Source organism: Apium graveolens, chromosome 7 (genome assembly GCF_009905375.1).
Source record: "Apium graveolens cultivar Ventura chromosome 7, ASM990537v1, whole genome shotgun sequence".
Lineage (NCBI taxonomy): Eukaryota > Viridiplantae > Streptophyta > Magnoliopsida > Apiales > Apiaceae > Apium > Apium graveolens.
The window spans coordinates 150,927,651-150,946,330 of record NC_133653.1 but is presented as its reverse complement, the minus strand read 5'-3'; positions in this window follow the sequence as shown (position 1 = coordinate 150,946,330).

Sequence of the window (18,680 nt, the reverse complement as noted above, 5' to 3'; positions counted from 1 at the left end):
ACCAAGCATGCCATTTCCTGTTAGCCATAATATGCATGATAATTCTGTTGCATTAAATGGTTTCAAAGGCCCAACCCAAATGACTAAGGAAGAATCTGAAATTCCTAAGTAAAATGAGTTAAGACCTAAGAAACAGAAGAAGAAAGCTAACAAAGTAGGTGTAATAACCCCCAAATTTTCAACTTTTTTTGTAACCCTTGTGAATAGTGTTTTTGCTGAATGAGAAAACTTTTCATGCCACACTATGTAGGGGTTCTATTATGGATATTCTGAGATTTTATTAGTACTCTATATGGTATATGAGTGTATGTAAAGATCGTCAGAATCCGATTCCGAACACTTTGGTTTTTCCCGGAAATACACTAGATACGGAGAGAATTGAGTATAAGGTAACAGGATAAAAAGGATTTAAATTAAAGGATTATAATAGAGGATCATAAAAAGGAATATAATGTATTGAGAAAGGTTAAGGGAACCTAAGTAATAAGATCCCGGGTATGATCCTTCAAACGATAAACGAAAACGAAAGTTAAGCGAACCATACAACAGATCAGCGGTCATTAGGCAAACAATTAGGAAGTTAATCAAAGGGATTAGAGAGAGTGATGTCACCCAACCAATGAGAAGAGGACAAGGAGGGAAAGATGACATCACAACATGACATAGGCATGACATGGGAAGGAAGGAGATGTGGTGGATTATTAACCACACAAAATCAAGGTTAAATTGGTAATTAACCAAAAACAAAACAAAACCAAATCAACCAAGCCAAATAATTCATTCTTCATCAAAACAAAAAGAAACCAAGGCATTATTTTCTTCATTAGCTCTCGGCTTTTTACTATTCCAAAGGCAAGAAAATTCAAAATCAAAGATCCAAGCTTCCTAAATTGGTGAGTTAATTCCCTAATCATCCTTATGCATAGTTAGGGCTATATCATGAGTTTAAGCCATCAATTCTTTCTCAATCTTCTTCATTAAATCAATGGAGAAGACAATGAATAGTGTTTTCAAGGTTTTTAACTTGAATTTTTCATGTTTTCCTTTAAGATCCAAGCATTCCTAAGACTTCTCAAAGCTTCTTAAGGCTTCATAGCTACTCCCACCACTTCAAGGAGGGTATATCATCTCCAAACCCTAGATTCCTATGTTTAATAAGATGATTTTGATTATTATGGTGATAGAGTAGCTTGAAACTTGTTTGTTTAAGGGTTTGGGTGGGAATGGTGGTGGTTGATTTGTTGAAATCTTAAGAGTTGGTTAAAAGAATGTAGTATAGTTAAATTCAAGCTTAGGCATAAGTATTATTGTTAAAATTGAGTTGATTTGGGGCCGTTGTAATGTAGTTTAGATGGAGGTTGATTGGGTTGTGAATTGGAGTTGAAATTGTGGTTGTTTGAATTGGTTTAAATTTGGGAAATCGCGTAAACATAGCTGTCGTAACGTCCGATTTTCTTTAGACTGTTTTTGTGCATAACATTAGGACCCGAGAACCCCCTGCTAGATTATGACCATTGCCATGTCTAGATAGCTCGTGTTACGAGCTTCGTTTTGATATGTAGTTCGTTCGATTCCGATGCACGGTTTAGGAGAAACGACCGTTTCAAGTAACGGCGTTTCGTGAACGAAACTTTTCCCCTCGCCTTACTTTGAAACATAGGTTAAAGACCCAAAAAGGGTTAATTAATGTATGAAACAATTATGGTAAGAGTGTTAGGCAGTTGGTAAGACATTCGCGAAGGAATCGCTTTAAAACTCGTAAAGGTTAAATTATTAAAAATGGTGGAGCCGAGGGTACTCGAGTGACTTAAGAAAATCAATAAGCGCAAAACAAGCGTTAGAGTCTAAGTTAGTTAAAGTATAGATTTACAAGTGACTTTGGTTTAATTCCAACTTACTTGTTGTTTATAGGTTACCCGACTCGTCCCGAGCCTTTTTTCACCCCAAGTCGCTCAGGCAAGTTTTCTACCCGTTATACTGTTGTTGTGATGTATATATGTATATGCATTATCTTGTGATAGATGCATGTTGGTTAATTAGCAAATTTTGCGATATATTGAAGCATGCTGATATGGTATATATATGCATGTCTGTTTCGTATTTTTGCCATATATATATCTGTTGGTTCAGTTGATAATACCTATGCTAGAGGATAACAGTATTTTGCATATACCCTTATTATAAGGACCCAAAAGGTGAAAATATTTTCTAAAACCGGGAGTCGAGGATCCCGAGTAGATTTTATATATATATATATATGGTTATAGTTTTCAAAACTATTAATCGAATAAAGTTTATTCGATAACTTTATTTTATTTATTGAATATTATTTTGAATATTCATTCGAGGGCTTATGACTCAGCTTATTTATTTATTGAATATTATTTCGAATATTCATTTCAGGATGTATGACTCCTTTATTTTATTTAATGAATATTGTTTATAATATTCATTCGAGGTATTATGACTCCGCTTACTATTTATTAATATTCTTTATTTTATTAAAGAATAATGTTCGATAATCAAACTTACTCTTGATATTCAAATAAAGATATTACTTTCTTATAAGTATATCTTTGATTATTTACTATTCATTGCAAGTAAGTTTTCCAACTTCTACCTCAATTATTCTTTATGGGAATAATATTTAAATAATAATATTCAGATATTTCTTTTATATTGAGACTGATTTACTTTATTAAATCAGCATTACTTCAAACACTCTTTATAGTGTTTTCGAGTCTTCAAAATGATTTTTAAAAGTTAGAGCGGATCCCAAAACTCAATTTATATTTAAGATCTTCCTTTTAAAAAAGGGATTTAAATACTCGCTCAAAACCTGAGGGATCCGGCTCTATGGTGTATTTTATATTCGCAACAAGGTTGCAGTTTTGGTAAATGAATTGATTACTTACCCAACGTTCGGGAAGTAAGTCCATCTATCGAGTCGGCATACGCAACATGGGCTCAGTGGGCATCCATGATAGTGTAAGTGGCTCAGTGGGAGTCCATCAAATGCATAAGTGGCTGAGTGGCAGTCCAGCATAAGGTCCTATTGCGACCAGGGTGATGACCAGTGGGGAATTCGTCCATCTACTAGTAGAAAAGGTTACTTATTGGTATCTTTGCATGATCAGCAAGATATCTGGTTTATGCCAAAATTCTTTTCCTTTCCAAAATTCATTGGATGTTCCAAACTTTGTTCATACTTTACATGACAGAGGTTTTCAGGAAATGTATAAAGAAGATGTATATGTGGATATATATATATATATCAGAACTTAATGAAGTATATCATAACTTCATTTCCTTTAATAATATTTCAAAGATTTAATCTATTCAAATCTTGTCTTGTAGTCTCATCTATGTGATGAACTGTTGAAAGCTCATTATACTTTGAACAGTGGTAGTTCAAGTAGCTTTATAAATGATATAAGTATAGTGAGGTATTTGGTAACTTCATCCCTTGTTTTTACTTATATCTAGTAAGTAATTATCTTACACATGATAAAAGATTCTAGTAAGTATCCATTTAGATACTTATATTATTGTTATCACTATATATTATCTTGCGAGTTGTAAGGCTCACTCTTGCTTTATTTCTTCATCACACAACAACAGTTAGGAAAGATGGCCAGACTCCAGCAGACCCAGCGCAAGCGCGTGGGAAGCATCCCGCGTCTTCCCGATGATGTTGTGGCTGCTATAGCTGCAGAGGTAGATCTATTGGTAGATCAGGCATTCTATTTTTGAGAATCAAATTATGTATAATTATAACTTGTGACAGATAATGGCAATTAACTGTAAATTTATCAAGTAATCATTTTGGGTTGTTATAACTTTTAAATTGTGGATTCAAAGACTTGTACTTATTTCAATTTCATCTCTGAGACTATAACGGGTTGTGGTGTGTGTTAGTGTGGGGTCACAGTATAAGGTTATTTATTATTAATTAAGTGAAATGATATTGTGGAAAGAAAGACCGTGACGACCCGGATCCCCGACCCCGGATCTGGGGGTGTTACAGTAGGACCCAAGGAAACTTGGGTACCAAAATCAACTTGATTTGATTTTGATGTGTGCAGGGAAACAGAAGGAATCTTTGGTACTTGGACAGTGGTTGTTCAAGACACATGACTGGTAATTCTACCCTACTCACAGAGTTTAAGGAGAGAGCTGGCCAAAATATTACTTTTAGAGATGACAGCGAGGGTTATACTGTGGGATATGGCTTGATTTCAAAAGACAATGTCATCATTGAGGAGGTTGCCTTAGTGGATGGTCTCAAACACAATCTGTTGAGTATCAGCCAGCTTTGTGACAAAGGCAATTCAGTATCCTTCAACAAAGGAGCCTGTGTTGTGACTAATAATATGAGCAACAAAATGGTTCTCACCGGTGTGAGAAGAGGAAATGTGTACCTAGCTGATTTCAACTCAACTAAAGCAGAATCTGTAACTTGTCTTCTCAGTAAAGCCAGTCAGGATGAAAGTTGGCTATGGCACAAGAAGCTATCTCATTTAAACTTCAAGACCATGAATGAGCTGGTAAAGAAAGAATTAGTAAAAGGTATTCCTCTAGTGGAGTTTTCAAAGGATGGAATGTGTGATGACTGCCAAAAGGGAAGCAGATCAAAGCATCATTCAGGAAGAAACTTGATTCAGCAATTGAAGAGCCTTTACAACTGCTTCACATGGATTTGTTTGGACCGGTCAATGTACTGTCCATCTCTAGGAAAAGATTTTGCCTAGTAATTGTAGATGATTTCTCAAAGTTCTCTTGGACATATTTTCTAAAGTCTAAAGATGAGGCTAGTGAAATCATCATCAATCACATAAGGCAAGTCAACAATCATCCTGATTTCAAAGTTAAAAGAATCAGGAGTTACAATGGAACTGAGTTTAAGAATTCTGTGAACAAAATGGGATACTGCATGAGTTTTCAGCAGCAAGGACTCCACAATAGAATGGAGTAGTGGAAAGGAAGAACAGATCACTCATTGAAGCTGCAAGGACAATGCTTGAAGAATCTAAACTACCAACATATTTCTGGGCTGAAGCTATAAATACTGCATGCTACACTCAGAATATTTCTCTGATTAATCAACCAAGATGCATGACTCCCTATCAATTATTCAAGAACAAGAAGCCAACTCTAAACTTTCTTCATGTCTTTGGCTGCAAATGCTATATCCTGAGAAATCAAACTGATCAAAATAGGAAGTTTGATGCTAAAGCAGATGAAAGAATTTTTGTTGGATATGCTGTTGGTAAAGCATATAGACACTGCAATCTAAGAACCAACATTTTTGTGGAATCAATACATGTTGTGTTTGATGATAAAAAGATTGAAGGACTGAAAGATGGAGATTATCATGAGAGCCTCAAATTCGACAATGTGGAGATGGTTAGTGATGACAGTGATGATGAGAGTGATCAAGAAACAGTGTCTAAGGATAATGCAGACAAATTTACCACCAATGAAGCACAAAACTCAACATCCGTCGAGTTGCATAATGCTTCATCCGTCGGAAGGCAATCTGTGTTATCCGTCGGAAGACAGCCTGCCTCATCCGTCGGTATTTAAAATTCACCATCCGTCGGGTTATCAAAATGAGCAGGAGGTCAAGATAGATCACCTACAGAAAATTCTCCTTTCTCAAATGAAAGATTCACAAACTTAGGGAGAGTTTCTAGCAATCAAAACTCAATCACACATCAAGACAATCATGAGGTCTCTTCATCTAAAGCTAATCTACCTCAACAAAGGAAATGGACAAAAGATCACCCCTTTGAGCTTATCATTGGTGATGTTTCTTCTAAAGTTCAAATAAGAAGAGCAACTCAGGAAGAATGTCTATACAGCAGCTTTCTATCAAAAGAAGAACCAAACAAGGTAGAAGAAGCTTTGTTGGATCCTGATTGGATTTTAGCTATGCAGGAGGAGCTAAACCAATTTGAAAGAAATAATGTATGGAAGCTGGTACCCAAGCCTAAAGGAAAGAATCCAATAGACACCAAGTGGGTATTCAGAAACAAGATAATTGAAAATGGTATAGTAATCAGGAATAAAGCTAGATTGGTTGCTAAGGGTTATTGTCAGCAAGAAGGAATAGATTTTGATGAAACTTTTGCTCCTGTTGCAAGACTTGAAGCCATCAGAATCTTCTTAGCCTATGCAGCCCATGCCAATTTCAAGGTCTATCAAATGGATGTCAAAAGTACCTTTCTAAATAGAGATTTGGAGGAAGAAGTGTATGTTAGTCAACCTCTTGGTTTTGAAGATCCAAATTTTCCAGAATATGTCTATTATCTTCTGAAAGCACTTTATGGACTGAAGCAAGCACCTAGAGCCTGGTATGACACTTTATCAAAGTTCCTTTTGGAAAATCATTTCACAAGAGGTACTGTTGATAAAACTTTATTTTTCAGAAATGTTAATGGCTCTAGTATACTTGTTCAAATTTATGTAGATGATATTATTTTTGGCTCTACAGATGAGAAACTTTGCAAAAAGTTTGCCAAATTGATGCAAAGTAAGTATGAAATGAGTATGATGGGAGAACTAACTTACTTTCTTGGTTTGCAAGTTAAGCAAGTTAGTGATGGAATATTCATTAGTCAAACTAAATAAATTTTTGATCTTTTAAAGAAGTTTGATCTAATGGATTGCACATCTGCAAAAACTCCTATGGCCACTGCAACTAAGCTTGAACTAAACATTATTGAAAAATCTGTGGATATTTCAAGTTATAGAGGCATGGTTGGCTCACTTCTGTACTTAACAGCTAGTAGGCCAGATATAATGTTTGCTACATGTTTATGTGCCAGATTTCAGGCTGATCCTAGAGAATCTCACTTGATAGCTATTAAGAGAATTTTTAGATATCTCAAGGGAACACCAAAACTTGGCATTTGGTACCCTAGAGATTCTGGATTTGATCTAACTGGTTATTCAGATGCAGATTATGCAGGTTGTAGAATTGATAGAAAGAGCACAACAGGAACCTGTCAATTTCTAGGAAACAAGCTTGTGTCCTGGTTCAGTAAAAAGCAAAATTCAGTTTCTACTTCTACAGCTGAAGCTGAATATATTGCTGCTGGAAGTTGCTGTGCACAGATTTTATGGATGAAAAATCAATTGTTAGACTATGGTTTGCAAGTTGAAAGGATTCCTATTTTCTGTGATAACACGAGTGCAATTATCATCACTGAAAATCCAGTGCAACATTCAAGGACAAAGCACATAGATATCAAGTACCATTTCATAAGGGAATATGTAATGAATGGTACTGTGGAGTTACATTTTGTTCCAAGTGAGAAGCAACTTGCAGATATCTTTACCAAGCCACTGGATGAATCCACCTTTTCAAGGTTGGTAAGTGAGTTAGGTATGCTTAATTACTCTTAAATTTATTTGAGTTATTTTGCAAGTTAGTATGCAGCCAGAAATTTAATTGATCTTTAAATCTTGGGTGAAATTCTGGCTAAGTCAAAATTTGCATCTCGACGGATGACCCTTATCCATCGAGTTTAGTCATCCGTCGATATACTACTTGCTAATAAAAGTCAACTATTTTTCTGGAATACTTTATGTCTCGACGGATATCAGTTTATCCTCATTCGTCGAATTGTCTTAATCTCAGCCGTTAATTCCCTTTACATTATCCATCGAGTATACTTACAGTTTGTAAGCATTACACGACAGATAATGGGTGGAATTTTTACAGTTTAATTTTAAACGGCTATTTTAGGCGATTTCTATTGGTTAATTTACTTTACTTTATTATTTTTATAAGTTATTTTTGAGATAGTATAAAAGTTTATTTCATTGCAATTTTTTTCTTTTATCATTCTCAAATTCAACTGCTCTAATTCCATTCTCTCTCAAGCAATTACTCTCCTTCTCTTCAAGCTTTCATTCTCTAACAATGGCACCTGTAGTAAAGATTGTGTCTCAAACTGGGTTCATTTATGAGAAGAATAATTTTACTGCATTGGTCAATAAGGGTATTTAGCAATCAGAGGACTACCAAAAGATGATAGACTTTGTGAAGAATTGCAAGCTCAATTATGCCATGCTGGAATCACCCACAATCTTCTGTGAAGTTGTTGAAGAGATGTGGACCACTGCTATATACAACTCTACTAACAAGACCATCACTTTAACTATCAAAGGTAAAGAATTCTGTATCAATAGTGATGTGATAAAAGCATGTTTCAAAATCCCTGATAACAATGTGACTTCACCACACACTGACACTGATATTATCAATATGCTTAATTCCATTCACTATGCACTTTTCACTTCTAAAATGAGTGATATTAGGAGAATGGGTCTTAGTAAGGAATGGAGTTTCATGTGTGATGTAGTTACTAAGGTCTTCTCTGCAAAAATCAGTAATTTTGATTCAGTGAATATTTCCATGCTTAACATGCTATACATGCTAGTTACAGATAAATTTTACAATTTCAGTGACCTTATCATGTTTGAGTTAGGATACAAATTAGGAGAGCTAAATAAAAGAGGGAAGAATGTTTATTATGCCAGATTTTTTATGTTATTGGCTAACCACCTCTGTGAAGAAATAGTTCTTGAGAACCCTAACAACAAACTGGATTGTTGGGTTCAAGAGAGGAGGATCATTGCAGATCTAAACAGGGCCAACCATCATAGGGATGTGCCAATGTTCTACTTTCCTGTAATGCAGGCACCTCAGGTATGTGAGGTAAGTTCATCCATCCCTACAACTATTCCAACCTCCACTATTTCTTTGACTTCAGGAGTAGCTATGGAAATTGTGCCAATGACCAAACAGTTGCCTACCAAAGCCTCCAAACCCTCTACAATTTCCAAATCTAAATCAAAGAAAACCCCCTCTGGTATCTCTCAAAAGATACCAGTTGTAAAATCCACAAAAGCAAAAGAGGGGAGTGTGAAGGAGGGAAAGTCAGGTGAGGGAAGGGGTGAACATCAAAGAAACCCCAAGAATAAGGATGGAGAGTTGAGTAAATCCCAGCCTAGCCACACTGCAGTTTCCTAACAAACTGCAGTGCTTAAAAAGGATAAAAGCTCACTTCTAGCTACATCCTCCCAAAACGATGCAGTTATTGAACAAAGCTCTCAGCCAAGAGCACAGGCCAAAAAGGTTAGGGACACAAGCTCACCCCAAACTTACATAAGAAAGAAGAAATCTAAGACCTTTAGGGATGCACAGGGTACACACACAGTGCAAACTGGTGCTAAAGACACAGTTCCTGCACTCTCTCAAATTCAGTTTGATGTGGCTCCAATAAATGTAGAGTCACAGCCAAAATCTCTAATAATAGAAGCATCTGAAACACCATACTCACCAACAAACTCTCTGGAAGTGGATATGATAAACACTTCAATTCCTGATTCCCCTTCTTTAACTCTGTTGGGGAAGCCAAAATCTAGTGCAAGTGAGCATCATCTTTTAGATGATTTATTGGCTCACTTGCCAATTTTTTCAGATTCTATTATGACATATGTGCCCCAAATATCATCAATCACCACAGAGTCAACAATAGTTTCTCTTCCCACCTCATTCATTTCTACTCTCTCGATGGATATTGCTCATCCGTCGAGTAGTGATTGTATCCCGACGGATAAGCCTAACAGCAGTTATCCGTCGAATAGCATTACCACTCACTCGACGGATATCACTTATCCGTCGAGTATCTCTGCACAACTTCAAACTTTAATTATTTCAAGTGCAGAAGATTTAGTGGTTGTACCGTCACTCTTAGGACTGAGAGAGGAGAGTGTATTGAGTGAGAGGATGGGTTGCTCCCAGCAAAAAGGAGAGGAAAAGAGTGAAAATCAGCAATCTATTTATTCAGGATTGGCAAAAGTGAGTGAGAGGAGTCCCACCTTAGTAGGTGAAGGTGAGGGTGTGAGGGTGGGGAGCCAGGGTGAGACCCTGATGCAACAAAAGAGAGATTTTGAGAGAAAAGCAGGTACAGAAGCTATATGGGTGTATCCAGTCATTGCTAGTGAGTCAATGATTGTGGATGATGCTGAAAAGGAAAGACAATTTCAGCAACATTACAAAGCTGTAATTGATAACATTTCCTTGGATGCTGACACTTTTACTCACCCTGTGTCATCCTATCAACTGTTGGCTGCTCAGGGCAATGTGGAGGCAGAACAGACTTTGAACTTAGTACACACTTCAGAATCTCTTCAAAGAGATAAAGCTGCTGTCAATAGGATACCTTCTCAAGCTGGTGAGCCATCTGAAGAATTTGAGGTAAATTATAATGATGATGACTCTGTTTCTTTGGATGGAAGCATGAACTTAGGGGGAGATGAAGGCCCAAGTTCTATTCCAAATTTACCTGAATGGGCATGGACAAAGGAATCTACACCAGGATAATTCGGTGTATCTTTGGTTAAGCAGGTCATGGCTATTTAAAAGGCCCTTCAGGAAACCTCAGATGCTGGTACCAAAGCTATTCTTCAAGCTCACCTAGACTCTCTACATCTCATGAAGATCCAGCAATTAAGACAGAATCTGAGTATGGATGAACTCAAAAAGGATATAGCTGACTTGAAGACCTACAATTCTAAGAAGCTGGATTCAGTCATGCCATATGGTACCATGCAGGATCTATTACTGAGACTGAGGAGAGAATCAGATTTTGAAAAGAAGCTGTCCAAGCTGGAAGATAGAGTTCAAGTTATTGAGAATTCAGTGGCTACCCTTCTTCAAAATCAACAGACTCAGACAAATCTTCTCATGCAACTGGCTAAAGCACAAGGCCTAACTCCTCAACTTGATGATAACAAAAAGGGGGAGAGAGAACCAAGTGAGGGGGAGAAACTTCATGTTCAAATCAGCAAAGTAATTATACCTTCAATTAGTGTCTCCAAGCCACCAGTTGCAGATGGTATAGATCTAATTAAAGCAGCAGCAGCAAATTTGAAAGTTGCTGAGAAATGAAAGTTGAGTTTGATCAACTGGGATAAGATTGATAGGAGATACAGAAAAAGTTTGAACTTGTCAAGGAGTCAGTTAAGTCAGCCATCCATCACTCTCAACTCAAGCAAATTAGTGTGAATTAGATGAGCATGAATTATCTGGAAAGAGGACAATCTTCCTGCATCAAGTCTACAAAGGCTGAAATAATTCTTAAACCAAGGGCAAACTATCCAAAATCATCTTTGAAGAACCCATTGGACAATGTGTATGAGACACCCAAGCCTGATAAGAAGAAGCTTCTGTCAAGATCAATTGTCTTCTATAAAGATCAAGCTGATTCAGCTTCAAAAAGTAGAATTGCTAAGATATTCAGAAATGGAAAGGAAATTTGTGTGGTAGCTGGACATCCACAATTTGCTCAAGCAAAGAGAGAAGGAAAAGCCAGATTAAAGCAGGAAAAGAAGCAAGCTGCTCTAGATGTAAAGAAGACTAAACAAAAGAAAGAACAGATTGCTATCTTGGCCAAGCTACAGGCAGTGAATTCATCTCAACAAATTCCCTCTCAACCATCTGAAGCTGCTGAATCAAAGAAGAAAATTGAAGAACAGAAGAAATCTCCAAGAAAGAAAGAATTGGCTAGAAGAATAAAAAGGAAACTGGATATTGTTGACAAAGGATTGGAAGATCAATTTCCTAAGGTACCCACACCAGCTACAACTCAAGCATCAAAGCCCTCTGTGGTATTTGAAGATATAAGGGTGGTGGATCCCTATAGGAATATTCATGGTGAACCTATTGTGCCCAAGGATGAGCCAATAGAGTGGGATAAAATACCAATTCCTGACTTCAGTTTACCAATCCTTAGCAAGCCAAAAAGGACAAAGTCAAGGGCAGTCAAGAAAGTGAAGTTGTCACCTCTCAAATCCAAATCAGTAGTTAAAGTTCAACCCAAAGTCAACAGGGGAGACTACTTGTACTTGTGTGACATCAAGGAATTTTTTGATCTAAACCTCTATTTGGATGAACTAGATGAAGTGAGGGGATAAACCTACCTGAAAGGTTAGTGTTCAAGTATAAAGGAGGAAAGGAGATTGTGTGGCCACTTCACAGGATCTTCAAGAAAACCAAGATGTACTGATTAAAGTTTATTCATCCTTCAAGAAGAACTTTAGGTTCACTGTAACTGTAAGAAGACTAGTATTGAAGAAGATTGAAGAACTAAGGAGTATTAGAGCTAAAGATGCACTCCCAAAGACTCTAATCATTCCATACACAGGGAGAAGAGTGCATCTAAAGCCCTACTGGCTGATGGAGTTTATAGATGACAAAGGTGTGAGAAGATTCTTCAGGTTAGAAGACCAATTGAGTATCTCTAGCAATGAGACTCTCTTAGAAATGCAAGAAAAGCTAGATCTCTCAGTATCTGATGAACTGGAATTCCACAGGCAGCTCCAAAATCAGATTGATGAAAACAACAGGAAGCTTGGAAGAAGATCCAGACCTTCAAGAAACTAGAAAAATCTGCTCAGGCTAGTGGAGCATCTTGAAATGACTGTGAGCCAAACCTTGTACATTTTGATTAATTGAAGCACTTTCAGTATTATCTGCTTATCTTTAAAGCTGTATATTTAGGATGTTTTGTTATCATCAAGTATCTCTTAATTTATGGCTACAATTCCAGTAGACATAAATTGGGGGAGATTGTTGTGCATATGTTGTGTACTTGATGATTTCATAAATAAAACATCTAAGTAGATTTTACTTAGTGAAATAATGTAGCACTCGACGGATAAGAATTATAGTCCCGACGGATAACTCATTATAGTCCCGACTGATGTTAACTTATTATCCATCGAGTGAGTAGCTTATGTAATAATAAGTCTGTAGCACAGTTCTGTATACATCTTTGTATAGATTCTGTAGTAGCCTATAAGTCATGTTGACTTAAACTAGATATGCAGAATAGGTTGATTAATTGTATATAAATGATGTCTTGTAATTCTGCATAAGTGAAATGAAGTCAAGTGCCAAAATAGCTACCGACGGATGATTAACAAAGCCATCGACGGATGATCAAATGACTATCAACGGAGGCTTAATATAGCAGTCGATGGATGATCAATGAAGCCATCAACGGATGTTCAGAAAGTCGACGGATGATCATATATCCAACGGATATTCATAAAGTCCAACGGATGATCATATAAAGAATTCAAACAGCAGTTGAACAGTGAATACTGAGCACAGCCTTCGAGATGTATACAAATCTACTGTGGAAGCCCATTAACTGGGTAATAGAGGATGAAAAGTAGCAAAGCTTAAGACTGATAGTTTTTATATTTATTTAGTCTTTTTGACTTTGTAATCTTGGTAATATATAAACCAAGAACGTAGCAAATAAAAGTAGAGAACTGAGATACAAAAAGAGAGAAATCTTTGTAAGCAAAATCCTTAGCATTTCCCTGTATTCTCAGTAGTTTGATTTGTAAGCAGCTGTGAGCATTCTTGTACACAGAGTCCTCTCGATATATAATATATATCTCTGGTGGAATTGTTTAAATCCACCAGAAAGTTTTTAAAGACTCTTGTTTTTAATTACTTATGTTTTGATTCAATTAAGTTTCTATTCCGCATTGTGCTAATCAAAACACTTATATCTATATTCGAGTTGAACATTTTTATTTTGAGAAAAAGGTTCAAGAATTCCATTCAACCCCCCTTCTGTAATTCTTGCTATATTGTTAAGGGACTAACAGTACATTACAATGACATGGTCAAATCTCATTCTAAACCTCATGAAACCAAACTGAAATTCTGCAGAATCTGATGTACCCCTTTTCACCATGTTTCTCATTTGAAAAACCAAACCAAACATCAATAAAGACCCAAACCAAATCTCAACCAAGGAAACCTACTGAACTAAGACTCCCACACACAACATTGGCTTAGTGGAGATCATCCATACCTAAGGTGCAATATAGCAAAACAATAGTTAACATGATACACAAATTACAAGTCATCTCAAACTCGAAAGTAACACTTAAATCCTCCAAACATATACGAATCAAAAACATATAACAAGGAGCACAAATCATATTTAATATTTTAACTCAACTGAAATTAGAGATTATTAACAAAAATCAATCCAAATGATCAAGAACTCTCGAAAATCATGAGTTGGATTTATGCATGCATGCTTTCGAATTTACAAGCCAAAAATAATATGGTTTCTAAAATAATTTCATAATAAAATTAACATGAAAGCCTAGTATTAACCATAAATATGTGATCACTTAGCATGCAAAGAGTTTTATCAAGTTTTTATTTCCAAAAACCAAGCTAGCATCACATAAACATTCAAAGTCAACAAAGCAACAAAGAACACCATTAAGAACCATTCATTCGGCTCCCTTATAGTCATGGCCGAATGAAGTGGAAGGGAAATGACCATATAAGCAAGAGCTTCACTCTCGTGAGTTGGAATTTCACCATTCAATGTAGTTCTCTCAATAATACAACCTTAAATCCATTAGAATCAAGATTATATTTTGAGTTCTGGTTAAAACTATGACATGCAAGATCTAAACATAAACTTTTCACCCTAAACTCTTTGTATTATATATGAACAAGATATAGGAAGTAAGATTACTTTGATGGAAGATGAATGTTTGAATGAAAATGAAGAAGAAAAGGGGGGTGGGGGCTTCGGCCAAGGAAGAGTGTAAGTCATATGTCCTAGGCCTATTTGTATATTCGAGGATTCAACTCAACTCAAATAAGAATGTAATAAGTAAATAGTGGATCTACCGTCAAAGAGATCTCGCAAAGTAATATCTGTCAAAGGATTCAGAAACAAGGTTCATCTACAGACTTGAGGAATTAATTCACTGGAAGAAGTTCAAGAAATTGATCATGCCTCAGTGATATAAATCAAGATTATGGATTTAATCAAGTGACAGAGATCTCGTCAGGGTATCAATTAATTACAAGGATTTAGTTTGAAGAAAATCAAGAGTATCAAGGTCAAGGCTTGAAGAAACGTCACGGAAGTTAGTCACTCATGAACCAGACAGTACATCGAGTGTCAACATTGAAGTGGTGGAATTGATTCATAATTGATAGTGATTTTCAGAAGATTTTCAGAAGAATGGTTGCTGCTCAAGATTAGTATTAATTCTCTATTAATTAATTAAGTCATATAATTTAATTAAGAAAATAAATTATATCTGCAAAGATTAATTTATTGATTAATTGAATTAATTGATTAATTAATTCTGAATTAATATTAAGGTTTTTCAGAATTTTAATTGGATTAAAATATGCATTAAATCAGCAAGACAATTGAAAATGAACTAGCATGACAATCAGGATTGTCATACCGATTGCCATGCCAGGCCATTTTCAATAGTCTCACCGAAAGTTACACTGGGAGGAGGATTGTCTTGCTAGTTCATTCTGATAGTCTTGCTAGTTCATTTGATTGTCATACCGAAAGTCTTGCTAGCTGTTGAGATTGTCTTGCTAGTTCAAAGGATAGTCTCACCGAAAGTCCTACCAGCTATGGGATTGTCATTCCAGTTCATTCCATTCTGTTGATTGATTAAAAAGACAGAAGCAGCCATTCAACAAATATATACAGAACACAGAAGTCAAGAACAAAGCAGAAAAGAAAAACAAGAAGAAATATTTCATCTTTTCATCTGCATACTTCAAGATTAAATTTCTAGATTGTAAAGTTAAATCCAATCCACTAGAAATCTTTATCTTGCTCTTGTGTAACAATCTAGCGGATCAAAATCCCTAGAACTTAATCTCAAATCGCGTTTAGCATTTGATTCTAATTATTGCAAAAATAGAAAAAGTTCATGTCGAATTTATTCTAAATTTGTGATAATTAATTTGAGATTAATTCCTTGTAATCGATACAGTTGTTGTAACACCTTTCAAGTTTAATAATATTCTTATTTAACTTGAATTTTGTTTCATATTTTTTATTCCGCATTTAATTCGATTATTCGGTACTGTTTGTATTCAACCCCCCTTCTACAAACACATTGGGACCTAACAATTAGTATCAGAGCCTTCTGATTAACGAACAAATCAAGATCCTAGACTTTTGTGATTTTTCAACTCCTTGAATTTTTATTTATTCAAAAATTCATAATGACTTCACAAAAAGTTGGAACCGTTAAAATTCCACTATTTGATAAAGAAAATTATATCATGTGGAAGAAGAAGATGCTATTATTTTTACAAGTTGCAAATCCCAAATATCTGAACTTGTTAAAGAAGGGTCTAAAAACTCTGATGGTTATTGAACCAGAGGTGATAGTAGATGCTGTTGTGATTACCAAAGCTAGAACATATCCAAAAGAGCCTGAAGATTTTACTCCTGCTGAGAAGGAAGAAGCCTCCTTGGATGCCAGCCTTCAATTAATATTAATTGATTTCCTTGATCCCTTGATGAACAGACATGTGATGAACTGTAAAAATTCCAAACACATGTGGGAAACTATTGAGGTGATTAATGAAGGCACAGAGAAAGTTAGGGAGAACAAGTTGGAGATCCTAACCTCTGAGTATGAATATTTTAAATCAAATCCATGAGAAGGAATTACTGAAGTGTTTGAGGTACAATGCGTTGATCAACAACCTGAACATAAATGGGAAATATTATTCAATCAGGGAGGTCAACAAAAAGTTCCTTTTAACACTGCCAACTCATCTTGAACATAGAATCACAGCCATTAGAGAAGCTAGAGATCTGAGTGAGATTTCTTTGGACAGGCTCTATGGAGTGTTAAAAACCTATGAGTTGGAGCAGATTCAACAGAAGGAAGTCTACGGGAAGGATAGAATGGTCAGCACATCTACTGCACTTGTAGATGAAGGTCAACAGCAATCTCAACAATTGGAGAGAATGGTACAGTGTTCCAAGGCTGAGGAAAATATGTTAGTAGCAGAATATGATCCTCCTACTACAAATCAATCAAGTGATGATTTTTATTCCTTGGAAGAGCTGGAGCAATTGGAAGACGAGTCAATGGCCCAAATTGTCAAGAGATTCTCCCATGTCAGATTCAAGAGGAATCCCAAGCTTAAGTACAAGTCCAACTACAACAAATTCCAGAAAGGTGGATCTTCATCCTCTAACACCAGCAGTGGTGGATACAAAACAGGGATGGTTGATCGGAGCACCATCAGATGCTATAACTGCAATGAGTTGGGACACTTTGCCACAGAATGTAGGAAGCCAAAGCAAGTAAGAAAGAACTCTGAAAGGGCTTATCTGGCAAAGGGAAGAAGCTGGGATGATACTGACAGTGAAGATGAAGATGAAGGAAATCTTGCTCTTATGGCTATTGATGGAAAAGCTTCATCGTCAAGAATAGAGGTAAAACTTTCTGATGCTGAAATGGTTTATCATCTAAGAGGTAACTTAGATTGTGCACGTCGTGATAATGAACTGTTAAGTTTACAGATCACAGACCTTGAGAAAGAGGTCAATGAATTAAGACTTGTGCACATTAATCAAGACAAATTAAAAGAACAAGTATCTTTTCTAGAGAATAGAGTTGACTGTTATAGAAAACTCGAAACTATTCTCAAAGACAAGATCACCGGTCTTGAGACTAAGGTTATAGCCTACTTCAATTCTTGTTCGAAGGCTAAAGAGTTCTACAGTAAGCAATCTGTTAATCAAACATCTGGAATAGGTTATGATTACAATGTTGCTATTGGAGAATTAGGCATAAACTCCCCTCCTCGTGTCTGTGCTAAAGGGAGGGAAGTACCACATGTGCTTAAGGGTGTTGATGAACCCCTCTATAAACCATCAATTGCTGAACCATTTGATGCGACCTCTTCTATTATTCAGGAAGAAATACGTGCTGAAGATCATACTAATGAGAAGGTTGTTTCCAAGTCAAGTGTGTCGAAATTTCCAGTCAAAGTTGTGAAAGCAACTGAGACTAACTCAGACACACATGAGTTGGATAACAATAATGCCATGTCTACCATGCATAAATTGCCTGCTGTTAATCACTCTCACAAAGCATGTAGTGTTGCTAATTGTATGTCTTGTGCTTTTAATATGATGTATGCTTATTTTAATGGTAAGCATGTGTCTAATGATAAGACTACTCCTCGTCAGCATGTGAATAACAAGAAGCATGATAGGTCTAAGACTGCTAGTCCTTCTAAGGCTAGAAAGGAGACATTTGTGCCTAAGCTTAAACAGAAATTTGTTAAGGCTATTTACAAGGTCAAATGTTCAGTCATTGAGGATGTTGAGACCATTAAAATTAAAAATATTGTTTTGCCTGACAAAGGACAATTCTACAAGTATGCCGGGCCCAACCAAGTTTGGGTTCCGAAGAAGGTCTAATCCATTTGAAGTGCAGGGCATTAAACAGGTGTAACCGGTAGTGTGGATTCTTGACAGTGGATCATCAAGACATATGACCGGAGATAGAGCCCTGCTATCAAATGTGGTTGAGAAAGCTGGCCCCCTGATTACCTTTGGAGATAACAGCAAAGGTGTATCTGAGGGATATGGTTGTTTGCAAGCTGGTAATGTTATCTTGAACTTGTAAATAGTTTCTATATTTTTGCTATATTTATATAAGTTTTTATTTGTATTTTCTGTAATTGTAAATATTGTATGATATATGAAATTGAATGTTGATATCTTGTTGATAGATATTTGGTATTTAATTCATTGATATTTGTTTTT